This window comes from Arvicanthis niloticus, chromosome 30 (genome assembly GCF_011762505.2).
Source record: "Arvicanthis niloticus isolate mArvNil1 chromosome 30, mArvNil1.pat.X, whole genome shotgun sequence".
Lineage (NCBI taxonomy): Eukaryota > Metazoa > Chordata > Mammalia > Rodentia > Muridae > Arvicanthis > Arvicanthis niloticus.
The window spans coordinates 15124610-15148333 of record NC_133438.1 but is presented as its reverse complement, the minus strand read 5'-3'; the positions used below and the strand labels follow the sequence as shown (position 1 = coordinate 15148333).

At 40.3% G+C, this 23724-nt stretch overlaps 1 protein-coding gene and 1 pseudogene across 5 annotated transcripts in view; both read left to right on the top strand.

The window, feature by feature from the left end:
- Positions 1 to 13963: 13963 nt before the first annotated feature.
- On the top strand, positions 13964 to 15522 carry LOC143440979 (4-trimethylaminobutyraldehyde dehydrogenase pseudogene; annotated as a pseudogene).
- A 7211-nt stretch (positions 15523 to 22733) lies between these two features.
- Positions 22734 to 23724, top strand: part of Mtcl3 (MTCL family member 3) — a 53278-nt gene continuing 52287 nt past the window's right edge. For 3 of the 5 annotated variants that reach the window (XM_076927950.1, XM_076927953.1, XM_076927949.1), the window contains exon 1: positions 22734 to 23330. The gene's annotated coding sequence lies outside the window, so the exon portion shown is untranslated. The remainder of the gene's footprint in view (positions 23331 to 23724) is intronic. The other 2 variants (XM_076927952.1, XM_076927951.1) reach the window with 1 other exon arrangement.

Below are 23724 nucleotides of genomic sequence, written 5' to 3'. Positions count from 1 at the left end.
GAATGTATCTAATTAGGAGATTTGATAACTTATCATGAGCCTCATCACGAAAGAAGACTCCTCTACTCTCAGAATCTATTAATTCCCTGTAGGTCTTCATCTAGGGTGAAGCCTTCTGAGATTCCCTCCATGCACACTGTCTTATCAGTCGGTATTGCCATTGTGTTAGAGCATCTCTTCTGGCCCTTGGGCTCGTTGACTGTTCCCCCTCCTCTTTAACAAGTTTCCCTGAACCCTTGAGTGTAGGAGTTGATTTTTTAATATATCCATAGGAGGTAGGCACTCCATGTCAGCATTGTCAACATTGTCAGCATTCTCGGCATTTTGAACTGTTTAGGGGGTTCCATAATGATCTCATGCAAAAAGCAGCTTTTGGTGAGGAGTTGAGAACTACATTTATTTATGGGTACAGGGGTACGCTCTTAGAATGCAGCTACAAATCATACTGGTTTAGGAAGGTAGTCATAGTAGGCTCTTCTCTGGCCCCATGGCCTCACCCCTCACTTAAAATATGAAAACGTTTGTACTAGCAAATGTGAAACAAAATTTATGATGTGGTTTTTCACTCCCAGAATGTTATGTGACACATTTGAGAATATAACACTTGAAGTCAAGCAAACAAAGTGTTCCAGATGGATAACCTCTTAGTCACAGAGACAGGTAGATAGATATGGAGGTACCCTAGGGCTATAACCAAGAACAAGTCAATACTATCCTCAAGAAGCTTCTAGAATAAGCTGATCAATATGACTTCCTTTGGTGATGAACAGCAGTATGGAAATGTAAGCTGAATAAACCCATTTTTTTTTCCCAATTTGCTTCTTGTTCATGATGTTTGTGCAGGTAGAGAAACCCTGACTAAGACAAGCCCATAGATCAATATGTGACACATACATTCTACACTTGGGATATAAATGCTTTTTAAAAATTAAATTAAAGAATTAAAAACAAGAAATACCAGATTTAAAGAGGAAAAAGATCATTGCCAACCAGAGAGTAATAAACAAATGGGCCATACACGCTGTTCTCTTTGAGCAGGCTTGAGTCCCAGAACTCTATGCTGTTCTTTCTAAGTGTGTGCCTCTCTAGAAACTTCTAGTCATCGCCGGATTAAGCAGTACTCACTGCTTTTCTCTTTTGTGTTCACACAGAGGCGTGAGTTAGTTATACTCGATAATACAAATTGATAGCTGGTAGTTAGGCAATCTTATTTAAATTCCTTTAAGCTTTTGAGACAATGCTTTTTAAAAGGTACAAAGCATTCTTTAATTTTTGAGGCTGCCATACATTGCTGATAAATGCTCCTGAGGAACAGGAAGTGTAAGGATCTTTCTGAAAGTTCATAAAATGTTCTCCCTTTGGAATGTATATTTTTTACAAGCCAACAAAGGAACCCATTAACTAAGGTGCTCATTTTAGTTGTGGGACAAGAGGCAGGCGGCATAGCCACTCCTACTCCCTGTGTACAAGAACCTGGCCCTGGAATATGCAGAGACATGCCATAGTATTTCATAGTATTTCATAGTATTTCACAGTATTTCATAGTATTTCATAGTATTTCATAGTATTTTCACTCAGAACACTGCCAAAGCCTGATATCTCTATCACTTGATATGTAGTCACAATCTCGTGTGTTGCTCCATTCTTAGTAATTGTGTTCCCATGTGAATCAAATTTTAGGACTTTGTTCCATAATGTAGCAAACAATATCAAACCTTGCAATCACTTATTCTTCCCCTGCCATGACAACAGAATGCAGCAATGTATGGAAAGGACACCAGATTCAAAGTGTTCTACAAAAGTGTTTATTCACCCACAAAAGTGTTTATCCCACAAAGGTGGGCTGTTTAACTGGCACCGTTAGGCTAGTTTTCATGTTCTACCAATAGGAGCTTCGTGAAAATGAGAAATTTCACCTAAAATGGCCAAGAGAGTATACTGCTGGATAGGGTGACTCTTGTTGGTTTGTTTTATTTTATTCTTCCCTCTTAATGTATCCGCGGGTATATGTGCATGTACACATGTGTATATTTCAAATAGTATCTGCCTCAGTGTTTTGCTCTTAGGCATTCAAAGACATTCATAGTATAAGGGGTTTTTCCTTAAAAAGATGCTGAAGTTGATGGCATGTAATGGTGATGTTTCAACTTGAGTCACACACTCTTCTGTCATTTAAATGTTTGAGGTCATCATGATAGTGTAAATTGGCATGGCATTTTCTTATACTTTATCTTGCAAAAGGAAAAGAAAAAAAAAACACAACAAAAGAAATGAATCATCCAACTGAAGGAAATGAGTTTGCACGTACACCACGTCACTCAGAATCTATGAAGTACAATGTTAGTGGCATATCTAGTGAGTAGAGGTAAAACAACAAAGATGTACCAGTGACATAATTAGGAGAAGTTGATTGGTTTCCTTGCTCTGGCGGTGTCAGTCCATGGTCACTTGACCCTTCTGCTTCTGGCCTGTGGCAGCACATTACATCCAGGATGGCAGCATATGACCTCAGAGAACTGCTCACCTTATGGCAGCTGGAAAACACAGACTGAGAGAGGAACTAGACTCCTAAGTAGGCCCTTCAAAGCCATGTTCCTGTGACAAGCTCACTGCACTAGGCCCTGCCCCCAAAGACTCTACTGCCTGAGAGCCAAGATTCTGGTATCAAACGTTCAACTTTTAGGCTTTAGACATTCAAGATTCAAAGTATAGAAAGCAAATACAATTTACATGTGTATTCAGATACGTGGTAAAGTTAAAATTCTACCAATAGCAAAATACAGTAGCACATGCTAGTAATCTCAACTATCGACAAGGCAAGGCAAAAGAATTACAAATTCCACTTGAAAAAAGTGAACCAAAATCAAAAAAAAAAAAAAAAAAAAAAAAAAAAAAGTAACACTGTACTAATTTCTCATTTCAACCTAAATAAATATGTAGTTTAAACCTGAAACATTATTTTAAAAAAAATTTAAAACAAAACATTTTTTAAAAAGCAAAATCAGTAATGTTTTTAAAATCAAAAGCAGGAGGATGATGAAAATGGTGTGCCGTGACGAGATTAATTTTTCTGCATAAATGTGAAATTCAGATAATCAGAAAAACATTTTGTGAAACTTAATGAACTGATTTTAAGGGTTAGCCTGGAAAAAAAAAAAAGGGAAGTAAATAGACAAGAAAAATGTAAATAAGTAAGGAAAGATATATCCTACTAGATAACGTACATGGTGTGTAATGCGTGTAATTGATTCATTGTAACTGGCAATTGAAGAAGCATAGGACTATGTTGCTACACAGAATAAACAGTACAGATGACTGTCTTATTCATATTAATGCTGAAATATATACTATTAGTGAATTCATAGATTAGTTCAGAGAGCATATTGTGGAGCTCAGTTCCTGGCTACAAATCTGATCCCAACACTGACTGAAAGCATCGCCTTGGGAAAGTCACGTCATTTAGCCTAAATTCCTACATGTAGAATTTAAAAAATATTATATTTTAAAAATATAAAATGGGGATAATAAAATTAGCAACTTATGGATTGAATTAAATTACTAATATTCCATTTAGACGACCTTTCTATGTTAGATACAAAGCCTAACGGCTGTAAATATGATGAATAAAAATTGTTTCTGCATATGAATTTGAATTTTATCTACCCATTAATCCATACAACAGAAAAAAAATTATGGCTAGAACATAGAAAGATACATTGTCTAAAATACAACAAATTGCTAAGAATCAACAAGGAGTACTGAGTCTAGCAGAAAAACAAAGAAGACAAAGAGGCACTGCAGTACCTACCCCATGTGTCACACAGGCACAGATGCTCTAGAAGTTTGAAAACGGAAGAATAGCAGCGCAAGAGTTATGATCCATATATGTCAAGTTCACGGTCAGCTTGTGCTGCTTGAGATTCTACATCCAAAAAGGAGGAAAGGAAAGAAAAGCAGACTGGAGGAGAGAAGGGGAGGGGAGGGGAGGGGAGGGGAGGGGAGGGGAGGGGAGGGGAGGGGAGGGGAGGGGAGGGGAGGGGAGGGGAGGGGAGAGGGAAGGAGAGGGGGAGATGAGGGGAGGGAAAAGGGGAGGGGAAGGAGGGGGAGGGAAGAGGAGGGGAGGGGAGGGGAGGGGAGAGGGGAGGAGAGGAGGGAGAAGAGGGGAGGAAGAGAAGAGGGGGAGGGGAGGGGGAAAGGAGGAGGGAAGAGAGGGGGAAAGGAGGAGGGGGGAGGGGAGGGGACCGGATGAGACTGGACAGGAGGTGCTGGTTCACTTTTGTAATCCTGGCACTCGGGTTGTGGAAGGAGAAGGATGATGAGTTTGAAGATAGCCTATACTACAAGTCGGGTTACAAGAGCCTGTCTAAATAAATATTTAAATAAATGAACTAGGAAAAGAAATCAACATAGAGTACCTGCCTAATATATCCACTCCCCAGCATCACAAACAAAACAAGAAACAAAAGATGCCAAGTATCACTAACTGGAGAACTGTGTATCAAATATAGTTACATAACTATTGAATCTAATATGCTGATAAAGAAGATAAAAACTAAAACAGGTTCTTAGATGAACTATTAAGAACATGAATTAAGGATGGCATTGCTGGAAGCTAAAAGGCCAAGATCACACTTGTGGCCCCAGAATTCAGATGTGGAGACAGAACGGCAAGTTCAAGTGCAACCTGAGGCACACAGAAATATCTAATCTACACAAGAGTTTCTGCTCCCCGTGCCCAAATTATACCTCCTGGATGCTTCGGAAGGCGTTGAAGCTGCTGAGAATTGGGGAGAATTGGGGCAATAGCTAGGACCTGCTCACTGTGCGGGTACAAAAATATTTTCTTGGGCCATGGTATTAAATTATCATCTCAGTGGACTAAGGACAGGAAAGTCACTGTTTTAAGACAGTTTTCATTATTCTGTAGGAACAGCTGGCCCAAGAGGTCAGGATTTCCTGGCTAACTACATATTAGAGAGAATCCATATTCTGTTCCAAGCTGTCATCTGTGCTTGCCTAGGCTCAGCAATTTTAGTTCACAAGTTGGAAACTGTATTTCATTCTTATTTTCTTTTTCCCCTCCCCGCTTCTCTCCCTCCCCTTTCCTCTCTGTCTTTCTCTCTCCCTCTTCTTTATCACTCTTCAAGGAAAAGAATGACATTTTTTTTTAATAAAACTTAAGGAAATATATACAACAATTGCTAATTTACTTACGAATATCTATTCTACAGGAAACCAGAAATGACAAAAATGTATGCACAAAATTTGACATTGTTAATTATAACAAAACATTATGAACTATATAAATGTGGTAAATATAAGGGAATGGTGTATTGAATCTTAGAGTATAAAATGAAGCCACGTGACTGAGGAAATGATTTCTGACTCAATCTAATTAGACAAAGTATGATTCATAGTTAATTTTATTTTGAATTCTATATATTTGTAATACAAATTCATAAGAAAACACATATCCTAAACTGACCAATAATTACTTTTGTGTTGTAAAATGACACAAAGAGAAGAGTGAAGGTTAATTTTAAGTCAGTAGAAATGTCTCTGCATTTTAAAACCATTTCATAATCACATGTCTAGGTATCACTTATGTAATTAAGATTAAGGAATGCTATGTAGTAGACATTCCTATTCAATAAGACACCTTATCAGTTGATCATATGATATTATACTCCCTCACTGAATACCCAGCCCTCCATAAAGAAACTCAACTGCTCCTTTATCTACAATGCAGAATGTGCCTCCATTCTGCCCATTCTGCATTCCAAATCCAAGGCATAAATATGTGATTATGGCTAATGTAGCACAATCCTTTTCCTGATGGCATGCTTGAAAGATGCTTCATACCCACTGGAAAATAATCTTGGCACCAATATGATTATAACTTTATAAAAGATTAATCTATTTTTAAGAGCTTCCTATCAGGACTGGTGAGATATTTCAGTGGGTAAAAGTTCATGGTACCTACCTGACAACCTGAGATAGGTTCCTGAGATCCATGTGGTTGAAAGAGAGAATATACTCTTTCAAGTTGTCTTCTAACTTGCACATGAAACACACACACACACACACACACACACACACACACACACACACACAAATAAATATCACCAAAAACAAAACAGAATTCTTTCAATCCATCTTTGCATTTGGAGTCTGGTATCTCGGGATGTGATGATTTTGAGGAGAAAAGCAATCCTGCTGAGACAGTTTATAGGTTCCACTTCTCCATAGCTTGCAGGGTGGACCTTAAGCATTACTAAAATATTCTTAAATTAGCATGAATGTTAATGGCACTTCCTTCTTGTAAGCACTCTTTCAAATGTTTGTTCTTCCTAACACACAAAGATTTTGGGAGATGGGGTGATTTGATTCTTTCATTGACGTTTGAGAGTTTCTTGTCCAGTGCCCTCATTGCTCTGAGCAGTCAGTCACGCAGCTAGCAAGACTACACACTTGCCAATACCAGATATTTTGACCAGTCCAAGAAAGCCTTAAAGAAGCCACAAAACAACTGCTTGTTGTTAAAACCCAGTTGGCTCTGGAAAGAGTAGTCCCGGCTGTCATTCCTTTAAATCATCTGAACTGAATTCTGTCTTCACAAGTGTTGGCGAAATTTAGATGACTCTGGTCTAGTTACTTCTCTAGTGCTATAACAAAACACCATGACCCAGTGAACTTATAAAATCAAGCATTTCATTTCGGCCTTATGTTTTCAGAGGGTTAGATAAAATGCATGAAAATGAAGCAGAGGAATTGCAGCAGGAACAGCTGTGAGCTCATATCTTGATCCACAAGTAGAAAGCAGAGAGAGACTGCAAATGGTGCAAGTCTTTTGAAACCCCAAAGCAGCCTCCAGTGACAAAACCCCTCCAACAAGACCACACATCTTAAGCTTTGAAAATAGTTCAGCAACTAGTGGTCAAGCATTCAATCACAGGAGCCTATGGGGGACATTCTTACTCAAAGCACCATAAATTTAAAGTCATTTTTATGCAGAAGAGGAGGTGACCCAGCAAAAGGACTCACAGGACTAGTACAAGATGGACAATGTCATGATTGTCTTGAATGCTGTCCCTCATTTTATGAATATCTTTCAACAAATACAAACATCTTTTTACGGGCTATTCAGCTTATTTTGTGGGTCTGTGCTCCCTGTGCTGTCCTGTGACCATAGAAGTGTTTCTAGTACCTGAGACTTTCAGGAGATCTGAAGCTATAGAGGTAACAACTGCTGGAAAGAGCTGTCTGGCACTGAAGCTGGCTGCTATCAGAAGCCAAGGGTTAGCTAGGCCTGAAGGTGCAGGTTTGTAATCCTAAAATGTGGGAAGCCTAGGCAGGACAACCATATGTTCAAGGTCAGCCTGGGCTACAATGTTAGACTGTATATTAAAGTCAGAGAGCACAATTTATACAAAGGTGTTGTGTATTTATGTAACAGTTCTGGAAGACATTGTGCCTGCCTATCCATGTGACACCTACTCCAGCAGAGCTAACAGTCCTCAGCCAGCTGACAGGAGTATTGTTACCAAAAAAAGTTAAACTTTAATCTTGAGCTCTGACATTTACCATTTCTGCCATGGTATAACTCTAAAAACCCAGGCATAGAATGTTGCTATATATACAATATGTAGCAAAAATTCTCAATAACTCGGCTGCTATGATCAAATCATTAAGGCCTGGGATGAAAGTTTTAACTATTTTACAGTTTCCTTTGTTTCTCCCCACCCCAACTTCCTATTCCTGCTCCATGTAAACAAAAGTTGGAAAAACACAAAAGTGTGTGCTTAGGTAGTCCTGGTTATCTCCCCAAGTCACAGGTGGGACACAATCCCTCTTCCAGAAATATTTGGGACCTGCCTACTTAGCAGTGTACTCCCTGGGCATTTAATGCCTGCATCAACTCAACTTCTCTGAACCTAAATCAATACCCCAAGTCCATTTCATAATTGAGTTATGTTGCTTGAGACCATTGAGCCGTCTGCTTTGTATGATGGCATAAGCCTTGTGAGTAGTATGAACTCTGCTGTCTGCTGGATTTCCCATGAGGTCTGATCTTTCTCCATAATGACATAGTGTGAAAGGTTACCATAGTGTGCTCCAACTTAGTTGAGTTTTCAAAGTATACTACAGAGTACTATGGAAGCAGATCTTACACAGTTGGTTATTACCTGGTAAGTTCAGTTCAGTTCTCTATTATGCAATGTAAAGACTCCTATGATATCAACCGTGGCTTAAGGCCCTTTGATGAAAAATGAAGGTACAATTTTGCCATGAGATTGAAGTACCTGTATTGTTGGCATGTCTCAGCAGCACTCTCCGTTGCTTTTAGTTTCAGACTTAATTTTGCTTTGGAAGCCTTCATCCTATTTGCACTGACTGATGAAATTTTTCTTACCAGTGATCTTGCGCTGAACCATGCATGTCACAAATCTAGGAGTGACAGTCGCGCAGAGTCACAACATGAACAAGGGTGGATATATGACTTAACGTTGAGGAATGAACAACGAAATTTCATCAGAGCTGCTAGGAAATTGAACACATTATTGGCCAAAACTTGATAACTCTGGTTACAAGGCAGGTCCCTAAAATCATGAAATTTCCTGAGTTAGAAGCAACACAAAAGAAAATATGTTTTTGGAAGGAAAACAGTAATCAGGGAATCAGGGTTGAGAACTGAATGTCAGCCAAACTACCTGTACCTAAACTCAGTTCTAACCCTGAAATACCTCACTGGTGCATTAACCAGTTATGTTCTCCTTAAGTTTTCTGATTTAATTTCTATGCATATATCCTAAGTGATATATATTGCTTAGTTTTCCTTATGGAAATCTGTACATGTTTAAATGCCTTGGCCATTTGTTTTGTGACTTCCTCATTTTGGTTTAGCATCAATATCACATTATTTATAGGTATTCATATTTATTTCCACTGTACTTTAGTAATATATTAGGTGAACATATTAATATTTTATTACTCATTTAACTTTGAGGATTTTTATATTATAAGCATATATTAGAATATATATGCTTAATATACATATATATATTAATATATATATTAAGCCCTCATGCTTAAATACGGTACAAGATGAAGAAACTGGTACTTCCAATATTTCTGCATAAAACTACAGTTTATTAAAGTGACTGCATTGTTTTAAAGTGCTACCAGTTACATAAAACACCTTGCTACATCTTCAAGCCAGCGCCACATTTTATCATACCTTTTCAATCATTTTTAAGTATAGTAACAGTAATGAGGAGATGTGTTCTCCTACTCTTTCACCAGTTTTAAAGTTTTACTTCCACATTAACTCAAAATCTAGTGTTTAACAAATTTGAAAACTGTTTGGAGTTGTTTTATGACAAGGCCTAACTTTGTAGTTCAGAATTAACTGTTCTCCCAACCATGTCCAGGCTTGTCTTGAACTCATGGCAATCTTCCTGCCTCAAACTTACAAGTGCTGGAATTATAGATGTGTACCATCACCCAGTTTATGGTGTTATACCAAGAAACATATTTTTCATTCATTTTTATGAGTTTATACATTGACCATAGGATCATTTATTTTTACAACTTTTAATATTGAGTATATATATATATATATATATACTCAATATAATATACATATATGCATATTATATACACACATATATAATATATTATATATACAATATACACATATATACTCAATATAATATATGCACGCATTTGCGCATATATATATATATATATCATTTGAGTATATGCATTGAGTATATCATGCGCCAAAAGGTCCCAGTGAAATATAAAGCATTTGAGATGTTAACTTCCTTGGTCTGTTGTGTTTGTTTTAAAGCACACTAATTATTCATGAAAACCAAAGGCTACAAGAGAATGCAGAGGAGGTGAGAGAAGGGTCATTAAAATATGTATACAGAGAACTTGTGATTGTGAATTAATAATCTACTAATAGAGAAAAAGTTAATAGTGATCATAAATATATATATAGCATTTATGTGATAAATATTAGGCTTGTTGAACACCTCCTACTAACATGAAGTTAGGATTGAAAATGAGACTGTGTTACAAACAGTAATTCATCCATATTTTAACTACAATAAATGGCTACATATAGTGCTGAGCCACCAAAATTAGACATTTACAATAACTTACAGAAATAAATCAGTATTTGGCTATGTAAGACCCAACTGCAAGAACGAACAAGAGCAAAGTCATGAATGATCAAAGTATTCATGGTATGTAGCAGTTTGCTGTCTCAATTCAATATATGTATTCAACTAAAAGATGAAGTCACAAAGCTAAGTTGCATCATGTATGAATCCAACATGGTGCTGCATGCCTGTAATCCAGAATTTGGGAGTCTAACTGATCCTTCTTGACAAGTAAATTTACAGCAAAACAAACAACTAATGACAAAAATGGGACACTTATCTAAGTGTGTGGCACAGCTCATAATCCCAGCACTTGGAGGTAGAGGTAGATGGTGGCAGGATTTCAAAGTCATTCTCTACTGCATATAACATCTGAGGCCAGCACGAGCTACATAAAACCATGTCTCAAAACAAACAAACAAACAAAAAAAGCAACAAGGATATATGTGTACATTTAATCAGAGAGAAAATAGAATGACCTTTATTGAGATGTCCAGAATCATGCTGAATTCAATGTAATATGATCTGAGTAGCCTACTTAGACGTAGAAAGATGAATCATGATGTCTACAGACCCAAGGACACTGTGATTTGTGATTAAAGTATGGTCCAGAGAACAAATTTGGTGTGTGATTGCATACACATCCCAGTAAAGGTTGGGACAAGGACAAATTTCCCAGCTAAAGTACTCTTGAAAGAAAAAGACCAAGTCCCACAACAGCAGCCCTTTTCAGGAAGGATCCTTCTGAGGAATCTGAATGTGCTAACCAGCTTTCTTATACGTCACTCTTCTCCTAAGAATGCTTTATCTTAAGATATTTACCATCTAGATGGATGACCATCAAACACATCAGGATGCAGTGTGGGCCTCCATCAACATAGCACTAATTTTATAGAAATTTAGGAATGGAAAAACTTAGCTAAAGGAATATAGTAGTATTAATAGTAAAAAAAAACTAACAGCTAATATTTCTTGGCAGTATACAGTACAGTATACACTGCAGTCACTACTTACCCAAACAGTTATGAATACCATGTCCCATACACTGTGATGAGAACTTCATTTCACAAAATTGCAGCAAGAAAAAGCTGTCTGCTTGCCATGCAAATATGAGGACCTAGATTCAAACAGCAAATTCACATAGAAACTTCTGGGGAGGGGAGGATCCCTTGGGCCAGCTAGTCGTGCTATATTGATGCTCTTCAGGTTTTGTAAGAGGTCCTCTTTCAAAAAAAAAAAATAATAATAAGATGTGGAAAACTTGACCTAACATTATCCTCTCCTCCAACATACCATGCACCCAATGCACGAACACACACACACACACACACACACACACACACACACACACACACACGGTTATGGGTCCCAGATCTGCTCTGCCAGAGATCTCTGCTGCTTGGGAGGCAGAAAGTTTGACTGCGCTTACCCCATGCTGTCACTGGGCAGGTGTTGGGCCATAGAGAAGCCCCAGGACACAACTTGTGGGTGGCAAAGTGCAGTCTGAGGTGCAGGACAGTAAGACAGATGGTTCAGGGAGTCTGCTGGCCTGCAACAAGGCCAGAGCCATCTGGTTCTCAGGCTCTCAGACATTCAGGCACTGATGGGATCCCAGAAGAGCTGAGAACAAAGTAGGTGCCCGCAAGCTGGCTTCAGCACAGGACTTGGGGTTGGGGAGAGGGGGTAAGAGGAGTTCCAGCTAGACCCACCATAACTGTCCTTGGCTTGATGGTGGCAGGCGTGATGTCAGTTGTGGCTGGAAGTGCAGAGAGGCCTTCTACAGGACATTAGACAGTGGCTCTGTAGGCAAAAGCCTTCTGCATGGCTCCTCATGGTGGATCTCAGTGAAAAGCAGATGTGTAAAACAATACCCTACTTCTCAAGGTGGGCCTGAGATTAAATACCTTTTGCAAGGAGGAATGTCTGGGAAGGGAATCTTATTGGCAATGCCCTCTGGGCTTCTAGGTACCACATTAAGCATGGAGATCTCTGTCTTGATCACATCTCTTTTCCAATTTTCTTGGTCTGAGATGTCAGGGATGCCTCATCTAAATTTGGAGAAGCTTGGAGCATTGCCCTTACTGACTGATGGTCACAAACCTATGGGGAGAGGGGGAGGCTGGTTCCCCAGGAATAGGCAAAGCTCCTAGAGTCTCTTTAGGGTCTCCAAGACTTCAAAGCCTTCAGCTCAACCGAGAACCAGGCTACCTCTCAGGATCCACTACATCCCACCCCCGAAACACACAAACATACACACTCACTATAGCAATATACATGGTACTTGTAATTATATGATATAATATAAATTATATTAATATATAATACATAAATATACAAATAAAAAGCGTTTGTAAAAAAAACCCTTGAGGCTCAGGAATTTTAAACATTTAATTATATTAGTTAAATTAAACCATATTCGTCAGGGTTCTCAAGGTTGAGTGCTGCATCAGTGTCACCCTGCCACTTAAAGCCTGGGGCATTCTTAGAGATCCACCTGTTTTCAGTAGAAAAATGGAAGCCCAAGGAAGCTGGGCTCTAATCCCAACAAGGCAATGTAGTAACATCAACACCAGCACTGATGCCATTGGTGGTTGTGGGGAGCCAACAGAAAGCAGCTATCATCCTTGCAGCCATCTTGCCATATACCCTGACAAGAGACTTGTTTACAACAGCTTACAACAGCTGAGCACACTCTGATAACATCTTGTTTTAGGTACCCAGGATTTTCCCTTGGATGTGTGAGACTTAAAGGTGTGAAACTTAAAGGCGTGACTTAAAGGCATGACTTAAAGGTGTGATTTAGAGACAAGACTTAAAGGTGTGATTTAGAGACAAGACTTAAAGGCATGACTTAAAGGCATGACTTAGAAATGAGACATATAAAAGGTGAGAGACAGACAGAAGAAGGTACTTGGAAAAGGACTTGTAACTTGGAAGAAGACTAGTGACTGGGAAAGAGACTAGCAACTTAGAACTAGAACAGAAATTAGGACTTGAGACTTACTACAGCTAGAACTAGGATTAGAACTAGGGACCTGAGACTTGGACTAGGAACAAGAGACTTGGAGAGAAGAAGAGAGACTGAAGAATAAACGGAATTGAATCACACTCTGTCTGGTCTCCATTCTTCGCGTCTGTCCTCACTCTCTCTCTCTTGCTAAACCCCAACCCACGGACCGGAGCTGCTTGGGGCAGTGTGGGCTCTAACAACTTAGCCCCCAAGGCTTTTGGCAGTGCAGGTTCCAACACTGACAGAGCGGTCCGAGACATTTTGGCCCCCAAGCGTGGGGCAGAGCGGTCTGCGACAGGCAGTGACAGCTGCAGCAGTGGCATCAGCAGAGTAGAACTCACAGTTGATATTGAAGGCAGGGAGGCTGAAAGCATGAAGCTTTCCTCCCCGACCTCCTTTTGTCTGGACTCTACCAGAAGATGCTACTCACATTTAGGGTGGGTCATCCTACTTCAAATAACCTGATCCAGAAAATGCCTCAGAGTGTGTCCCTTGCTCCTCTGCTGTCAGTGGGTCTCAGATCCAATCTAGCTGACAACCAAGATCAGCCATATTCGGAAAATTTAAATTTGAGCTAAACTTTACAACATGAGCAAAAAATGTGACAAGAATTGAGGAAGTTGCTGATGGGCAATGACAAGAAGGAGGATAGGATTCAAAAAAAGAAAGAATTTGTGTGCTAATGTCTAAAAGAAACAGTTGTCTAGAGCTCAACAGATGTTTCTCGGTGCAGTCGTGCACTGACCTCACTTCTCCTTATTCCCTGGCCTGCAGCAGTCTTGCCATGAGCACTGGTACCTTCTCTGTGTCACAGCTGCTCAACTACTGCAGCCGGGCCCCTGTGGAGCTGGTGGATCCTTCTGGCACAGAGAAAGCATTCGAGCCAGCCACAGGTCTGGAAAGTGATAGCTACTTTCACATGTTGAAGAATAAAGGAAGTAAATTTGGCTGTTGAAAAATACAAAGGCTGCCTTTAAAATCTGGAGTAATGAAAGTGAAGAGAGCTGTCAAGTCCTCTTAGAGGCTGCCTGGATCATCAGGGAGCGGAAGGATGAAACTGCCACTGTGGAGACCATCAACAATGGGAAGGCCATATTTGAGGTCCGCTGGGATGTTGACACTTGCTGGCAGTGCCTGGCTGCATCTATGGCAGGAGAGCACATCCAGCTCCCAGGAGGGTCCTTCGGCTACACCCGAAGAGAACCACTTGGGGTGTGTGTGTGTGTGTGTGGGGGAGGGATAGGAGCATGGAACTACCCCTTCCAATTGCCTGTTGGAAGTCTGCTCTGCCTTTGACATGTGGTCATGCCATGATCTTCAATGCCTTGAAGGTAATGCCTTGACCCTTCACTCCTGTGTCTGCTGTGCTCCTGGCTGAGATGTACACCAAACTGGTGTGCCTCCCGGGCTCTTCAACGTGGTGCAAGGTGGGGCTGCCACAGGCCAATTCCTGTGTCAGCATCGTGATGTGGCCAAAATCTCCTTCACTGGAAGTGTTCCCACTGGCAGGAAGATCATGGAGATGTCCGCTAAAGGAGTCGAACCCACTACTTTGGAACTTGGGGGCAAATCTCCTCTCATCATATTCTCACACTGTAATATGGAGAATGCTGTGAAGGGGGCCCTCATGGCTAACTTCTTCACAAAAGGACAGGTCTGCTGTAATGGCACTAGAGTCTCTTTGCAAAAGGAAATTGTGGATACATTTTCAAAAGAGGTTGTGAAGTAGACTCAGAAGATAAAACTCGGAGACCCACTTCTGGAAGATACAAGGATGGGCCCACTCATCAAAGGCCCGAATCCGGAACGAGTCCTCGGGTTTGTCAAGTGGGCAAAGGAGTAGGGTACTACTATGCTGTGTGGTGGAGAGCTGTATGTCCCGAGGATCCTAAATTAAAACATGGATATTACATGACACTGTGCATTTTAGCTAATTGAGGAGATGACATGGCTTGTGTAAAAGATCTTTGGACCAGTTATATCCATTTTAACATTTGAAACTGAAGCCGAGGTTCTGGAGGGGGCCGATGACACCACTTTTGGATTAGGAGCTGGGGTCTTTAGCAGGGACATCCAGAGGGCTCACAGGGTGGCAGGCTGGAACATGCTACATTAACAACTACAATGTCAGCCTGGTGGAGCTGCCCTTTGGTGGCTACAAGAAGTCAGGATTTGGCAGACAGAATGGCTGTGTGACAATTGAGTACCATTCACAGCTGAAGACGGTGTGTGTGAGGATGAGAGATGTGGAGTCAGCCTTTTAAAAACCAGTGACATCCTTCATGTACCCAAGCTTTGGAATGAGTTGACTGCCTTGACAGGTAGTGTAACTGAATAGCTCTTATATCCAGCCTTTGGATCATTAGTGTGGTAATGAGTCAGTCTTGTCCTTGGTCTAGCAGACACCTTCACAATTGAAAATGTGCACACGTGCTTTTCAGATGGTAGCCAGGGGACCTGTTGTTCCACTGATTCCCTGAGAATTGTGTAAACCCCAGCTGCACACTACTCAGACACGGGCAGGCCACCGCTCTGCTCCTACACATTTGTCCCACCAACAATGGCAGCTTTCTAGTTTGCTTTAAAGAAGGTCCTCCTTCCTGGATTCCTGGTCAATCAGTAGACATGCATTCTTTGTTCATTGACAACTAAAAAACAAATTCTTAAGGCTTTTATTTGGAGCTGGGCAGTGGTGGTGCGAGCCTTTAATCCCAGCACTTGGGAGGCAGAGGCAGGTGGATAGCTGAGTTCAAGGCCAGCCTGGTCTACAGAGTGAGTTCCAATACAGCCAGGGCTACACAGAGCAACCTTGTCTTGAGAAACCAAAAATAAATAATAAAATCTAAAAAGCTGTTATGCGGAGATGTTAAAGTCTTCATACTTGTGGGAAATGGATCCATTGGCATTTAAAAAGCCATGCCTTTTTTGACTAGCAAAACAGCTCAATGGGTAAGGTCTTAGCACATAAGCCAATGACCTCAGTTTTATCTCCAGAACCCACAGCATGGTGGTAGTTCCTCCCCCATATCATATTATAAATAGTAATAAAATCTTTCTCAAAAAAAAAAAAAAAAACCCAGTGGTATACTCCTCTGACATTATCTTTCTATCTTCCTCCTGTTCCCTACTACCATGTTTAAACTTATGGTAAAATATTTTCCTTAATAAATCCAACATTGCTATGAAGTCTTTTCTGCACCATGCAGCAAGCCCTCAGCTTCATGGAGGAGATGACTCTGGAGAGATACCTGGTGGTCATCCGTACAACTGGGCAGGTTAAACTATATTCAATTCTCCTGCTAGCCTCCTTCTTAGGAATCCTATTTTCAATTCTCTGAATCAGTAATGCCCAAAGGAGTTTACTCTTAATCTCAAAGGTGAGGATGATGAGGGCAGCTATACTACAAAGATGTTTCCTGGTATTTTGACAAAAGATCAAGAGGGAACTTTTGCCATTCTGAAAGTGGAAAGTTTTGTATACATATCTGACAACAGTCTTCCAGGTTTGTATAACCAAATTACATCTATGTCAGATTTTGCCTTTAAAGTAAAGATGTGCTAAAATGGTAGCTCTCCAGCACCTTGTAGTGGAAAAACATCCTTCTATACTTGGTGATAACTTCAGAGTTACATAGGCCAAGCCTGCAGTAACCTAGTTTATGCAGTTAGGTGTAAGTAAGGCCATATTTTCCTTGAGATTTACCATCAGATGACTGTCAGTCTTGAAATAAGACTTTCTCATGCACACCCTAGGTAAGACAGGGAAGATTTCCATCTCTGGACAGGTAAGGCCTCAAGCTGTGTTTAGCTGGGATGAAGCATCAGATGATGGAAGTTCATCCATCACCAATCCTTAAAATCATGTATCAAAGTCTCAGAAGTAGAAACAGTGGCAGAATTGACAGGCCAAGTGGATCAGGGAACACATGGAAGAAAACAAAACCCACAGTTCTGGGTTGACATTTAAATTTCTGATAGACTAAGTGTCAAGAATCTGACGCATCTAACCCCGACAGCAAAATGACCACAAACACTGCCTTCACAGAGATAATATTCTATACCTTTCCTTTTAAAAACACATTTCAAAAATGTTAAAGCAACTACTGAACCACACTAAAAGCTAAAACATGATCTTTGCATTTACTCATTGTTGAGGTTGGGCCTGTTGCTGTATGTATTATAATGTTAAGTGTTGACCCCCAGACCCGATTGCCCCAGAAACAAGAGACCAGAAACAAGAGAGCCCACAGGTAGACCCAAGTGATGTTATGTGACCTTGCTCCCACATTATTTCTGATTGGTGAATAAAGATACCTACAGCCTATAGCTGGGCAGAATTGAGATAGCTGGGTTTGGGGTTCTCAGCCTTGGGGTTAGAGGAGGCTTCGAGAAAAGGGAAAGAGAAGGGGGAGAGGAGAAAGAAGCTATGGGTTAGGAGTCAAAAAAAACCAAAAACATGGCCCTGAGGGCTGGCCAATTGGAGTTAAGAACAATGCAGATAAAACATAGTAATAACTCGGGGTTATTGATAAGAAATAGGTTTTACTAGCATGAAGGGTAGATGTCTGACTAGCTCTACTGCTTATTATAAATAATCAAAATTGTGTGTCTTTTATCTGGAAACTGAATGATCAAAGATAGGGTAGAAACCTTTGGTTGAGATTAAATATTTTCTATAACCTGTACACTTATCTGTAAACTTATGACATTTTATAAAAATATAAATAAAAAGTAAAATATCACATACAACATTAAGAGCTATGTTCACACTCAGAACAGATTCCCTGATAACCATGTGGCCTGCAAATATTAAGAGTTCCTTTGACTTTTTAAACACTGTCCTCTTTTCAGCCTGTTCCCTTAACTAATGTACTCATAAACACATATCCTGGTGTAGATACTGAGACAGAAGGAACTCTGTAAGTTGGATGCCAGCCTTCTATTCTCATTTACTAAGAAGGTCTTTTAAGTAAAGATAAGTACACCAAAATAGGTTTTACTTAATCAAACGCCAACAAAATAAGAGATAAGAGCTGTCTCTTGTCTCTTGAAAATCTCACACTGAATCCCTGAGTCTACACAGCTACCACTGTGCGCTCTCTCTCTCTCTCTCCCTCTCTCTTTCTCTCTCTCACTCTTTTTCACTCTCTCTTCCCTTCTTTTCTCTCCTCCTCCTCCTCCTTCTGTGCTTCTGTGTCCACACTCATATCTTAGTCACACTGTGAACATGAAGACTGTGTTACTTACTGGAAACACCTAGTTGTGGTGTGGCTCCGCCCTTGCACACACCTTTAATCCAAGAGCTAAATAAACTCAACCCTAGTCAAGAGACCAGAGCTGAACCCTAGTTCAGCTGACAGGCAGTGAACATAGTAAACAAAAAGGAGGTACATTAAGCTGGAAGGTATTTAAGACAGTGTGAAGGAGAAAGAGCTTCCTTCTGGGATGCTGGTGGAGTTGGAAGGTCACCTGGGTGCTTTCTTTTTCTCTGACTCTCTGATCGAATAGGCTTTCACCACACCAGGAGCTGGCTCCTGGGTCTTCCTTAGGAAAGTTGAGCTGCTGGGATTTTTGTTTTCTACAACACATAACAGTATTAAAATCATTTTATGAATAAACTCGAACTTTGCAGCATTAAACGAAGAAACTAAATCTTAGCAGGACAGGGAGCATTGCTGTAACTGGTTAGGAAGTACTGTTTGGTGAAGAAAAGAATGATACCTTTTCTGTAGTGACTTAAGAAAATTATTTAATATAAAATGGAAAAATAAAGTATTGCACATATCATTTTTTAATTTTTGTTTCTTGGTGTGTGTGTGTGTTTGTGTGTGTGTGTGTGTGTGTGTGTGTGTGTGTGTGGTATGTTTTTAAAGACAAAGTCTAATACTGCCTCCCATGATTGACTAGAAATCACTATGTAGCCAAGCTGGTCTTTGAAACCATAGAGATCCTTCTGCCTCAGCTAGAATTAAGTTGAGGATTCCCGTACACAGCTTGAACATCTATAACTTACAAGAAGAAGTATTTGTAACTGTATATATTCTGAAGACAAGTGAATACTGAAGCAAAGGGAAATGACATAGCAATAAAAAAAATCAGTGTTTGGTGGCAAAACATAAAAAAGTACCATCATTAAGATGAAAGTAAATAAACTATGTTAGATTCTTTTTCTAGACTAAAAGTAGAATAGAATTGTAGAACAGAGAAAATTTTCACATAAAATATAATTTAATTGCTTTGCCCACAAACTTATTTTATAAATACGTAGACAGATGGAGCTGAGAAACAAGCCTTAGACATGCAGATATTTAAGTTGTAATAATTTCAAGACAAGTGGTTGAGACAAATAAGCATGCTTGATAATGGAAAGTCTAAGTTTGAGTTCCGATTATGAAGTTGAGAAAGTCACTTAACTTCTCTGGAATAGGGGTGTACTGTGCTATGTCCAAGGAAGAGAAGATCTTCCTTGGGTAATCTGAGTTGACAAAATGAAAAACTTGTCAGCATTAAAATACTGGGTCTCATTAAAGTCATAAGTATTGAAGACTCAAGTTTTAGCTACGTATTTAAGGGTTTCAAAGTTGAAATTTCTGGGTTGCTCCAAAGACTGAAGATCCATTATTTTGCTGTGTTATAGAAAAGATGATTCATTATTACAAGTAAACAATAAGATGTCAGTTGTTGAGCCCGCTTCTGAAACAGCAAAAATAATGCCCAAACCTTTCTGGACTATGAAGAAATCTACATAATCGTCTTTAGTGTTTGCTTAATTGAAAAGTACATAATTTTAAAATGTTTTCAAATTTGTATAAGGCAATGCTCATACGAATCATATATATATATATATATATATATATATATATATATATATATATATATATAACAGACACACACACACACACACACACATACACACGGGTATCAAATGTGTGCAGTGCCATCAGAAGAGCCTGTCCTGTCCCCTAAAACTGGTTTTACAGCCAGTTGTGAGCTGTTATGTGAGTACTAGGAACTAAATGTTAGTACTCTATGAGAGCAGTGTCTTAGTTAGGGTTTTACTGCTGTTAACAGACATCATGATCATGCAAACTCTTATAAAGGGCAACATTTAACTGGAGCTAGCTTACAGGTTCAGAGGTTCAGTCCAGTATCATAAAGGTGGGAGCATCAGAGCATCCAGGCTGGCATGATACAGGAGTACATGAGAGTTCTACATCTTGATCGAAAGCTGCTAGCAGAATACTGACTTCCAGGCAGTTAGGATGATGGTCTTAAAACCCACATCCACAGTGACACACCTACTCCAACAGGGCAATACCTTCTAATAGTGCCACTCCCTGGACCAAGCATATACAAACTATCACAAGCAGCAACTGAACTTAAAAACCTGAAATCTCTCCAGCCCCATGCAGAAGTGTAATTTTTAAACAGTATATAATGGGATAACCAAAAATACAATTCTAATTAAAATCCTTAGTTGTAAATACATGTCAGTATTGCTTCTATTCATCCATGTTTCTATGGCTTACAGCACTGAGATTGAAGAATCCTAAGGTAGAAAACTATCCTTTTGGGTACATGAACTCTGATGTAAGCATTCTTGATTTTATTAGACGTTCACCGAACAAAAGCCACTGTTTGCATGGAAATAAACCCTGAAATGGATATATCTAAGCAAGTTCTCAGGCAAGCATAACTCTGTTTTGTGTTCCTAGATTACTTTTATAAGAATGTTTTATTTATAAAGATTGGCCTAAGAGATCTTTTATCCATTGTACAAATTTTCATTGAATGGGATATGTGAACCTTAGTGGTTTTTAAAATATTGCTATTTAGAAAGTTGGGCGTGGTGCTCCATGACTTTAATTCCAGTATTCAGGAGGCAGATGCATTTGAGGCCACCCACCCTGAGCTCCAGATTAGCCAGTGCTACATACTGAGACATACTTCAAAAGGAAAGAAGCATACAGAAGCACACACACACACACACAGAGAGAGAGAGAGAGAGAGAGAGAGAGAGAGAGAGAGAGAGAGAGAGAGAGAGAGAGAGAAATAGAGAGAGAGAAATAGAGAGAGAGAGAGAGGCAGGCAGACACACACACAGACACACACAGACACACACACAGACACACAGACACACAGACAAACACACAGACACACAGACACACAGACACATAGACACACAGACACACAGACACACAGACACACAGAGACAGAGAGGGAACTATTGCAACTTACATATTATGGTACATAATGAGGAACTGTTCAACACAAACTCAAAATAACTGGTGACATTGTGGCTTCATTTTGTTATTCTAATCAACGATGCAAGTCCTATCGTAGATACCACAGGATTCACTTTTCCAGATTTTCATATATTCAAGAATAAGAACAAAAGCTAAGTTACCTCAACTATTGCCAATATATTTGAGCCTAATCAGCATAGAGCTATTTTCTCCACTTTCTTTGGATCTCCAGCACCTTGGACAGTGCTGGCCACAAACCCCTCCACAGCCACAGTTTAACAGCCTAGATTATTTCCTTATGACACCACATGTGATGTCATTTGAGGTATACATTACCTGGGCTTAAATATGCTTTTATTTCACTGCTTCTGTGGAAATTACTCCAAATTGTCATTTCACTCTTAAATAAAGTCTCAAGCTATAAAATGAATGCTAGGCTAGACAGACTGTTGCAGGATATCTAAGTATTTGCTTGCCACCACAAAACCACCACAACAAAGTAAAAGAAGTTTAACGTCTCAAAAATGTCCTCTAAATAAGGTTTATATATTCTGACCTGCAAGCTTATAAGGAGATTTCCATGGGCTGAAAGGGGTCTCTCAAGCCTGCTCTCTGAAATAAAATTGGAAGGAAAAGGAGAAAATTCCCGTCAAACATTAATATGATTACTGTGAAACAATATGGATAAATATAGACTGAAAACACATTTTTCTTAATTCACTGTCAGATGATTCTTTGATACAGTCGTTCTGACTCACGTGCACAATAGTAAAAAAAAAAATGTGGACCCCAGAAATTACCAGTTTGTTTTCACCGAAGAAATTGGCCTTCGGTGAGGGGAGGGGGAAGTGTGTTGCTCAGTGCTATACAAATGTCAGCAAACCTCCCTGGAAGCTCTTACTTATTCCAAACCTCCCTGGAAGTTCATATTTATTCGGCTTGCCCTTAATTAGTCCCTTTTTTCGTATCTTCCCAAGAACCCTTTGTTTGTGGGACGGTGTTTCTGACGAGCATTGTCTATTCGCGGAAATGCCACCCCAGGACTCCGCCCGAGCTGGGGGTGGGGAAGGAGCCGCGCGTGGAGAGATCGACTGAGCATTAAAGTGAGTGAACAAAGAGAAGTCCCAGAAGCCTGCGCCGGCGCCTCTCAGAGCTGCATCAAGAGACTCCGCTGGGTCAAACTGAGGGTGCGGGCCGCTCCAACTGGCCTCCCAAGGAAAAGAGCTCAAGTAAATAATTGATGGAGATTGATCGGACCCGAGACAAAGCTTTGCAGGAAGCCAATGCATCCGATTTTAAGCAGTCTTGGAGTCTTCTGCCAAGTACAGAAAATGGAAAAGGAGAGAGGATTTTGATGAGCCAGGCTGATAATTCTGCATCTCGGGCGTGGCTCTGGCTTTTTTTGTGTTTTTACCTCCCACCCGCTACTCCGGTTCCCCATCCTCACCTTCTCTTTCCTCTTTAAGCAACCACTCTGGTTACTTCTCTCCGGCCCTCCCTTCAATCCCGCCCTCTTTTCAGCCCAGTCCAGTGAGGTCAGCTCATGAATACCGCTGCACTTCCTGGGGAGCGTCTGGCACTGCTTGGCACCCCGGGTATTGCCTGCTGCATTTGCAGCCCAGCCAACCAAGCACCAGCGGCTAGGAATCAGCTCCCAGAGCTCTCAGTCTTTGTGGTTACGGCCTTTGTTCGGAGAAACCGAGTGGGTGTGGATCCCATGCAAGCAAGCGTGCCCAGCGAGAAATCCGCCTACAACACGACGAAGTTGAACTTTCTCGGAAAGGTAGAAAAATAAACTCGGAGGTCTCCGGAAGACCAGGAAGAAGACAGTGTTGTTGGTTTGCATCAACTTCCTGGAAGCAAAAGCCACTACAGATTTCTAAAGAGATGACGATGAGAAACGGGGTGGGTCCAGGGGACAGATAGGATTGGAGATGAAAAGAATTGGTTTGGTCTTTTGTAATTGTTTAGATGGAGATTTCCACTGGAGAAAGCTTTGGGATACAATACCTTGTTACTTTGTCAGGGAACAAGTGACAGACACTAGGTGCCTTAGATTGTGGAGTTAATTAATGGAACCCAAGATTTCTCTGAGGGTATAGTCTTTGGGCGGGGGTGGGGGGGTGGGGGGGAGGCTTCAGCTGATGGCTTTCTGAGTTCCTGCGTGGTTCTACTTAGTTAAATATAACTTTACATTGTCAGTATAATTAAGTTGGATGGCCCACATTAGTCTGACCCACGGTAAAGTAGGCCAGATGTTTTAGCAGTGGGTAACTTTATTTTTTTCCTTCGGAGGTAG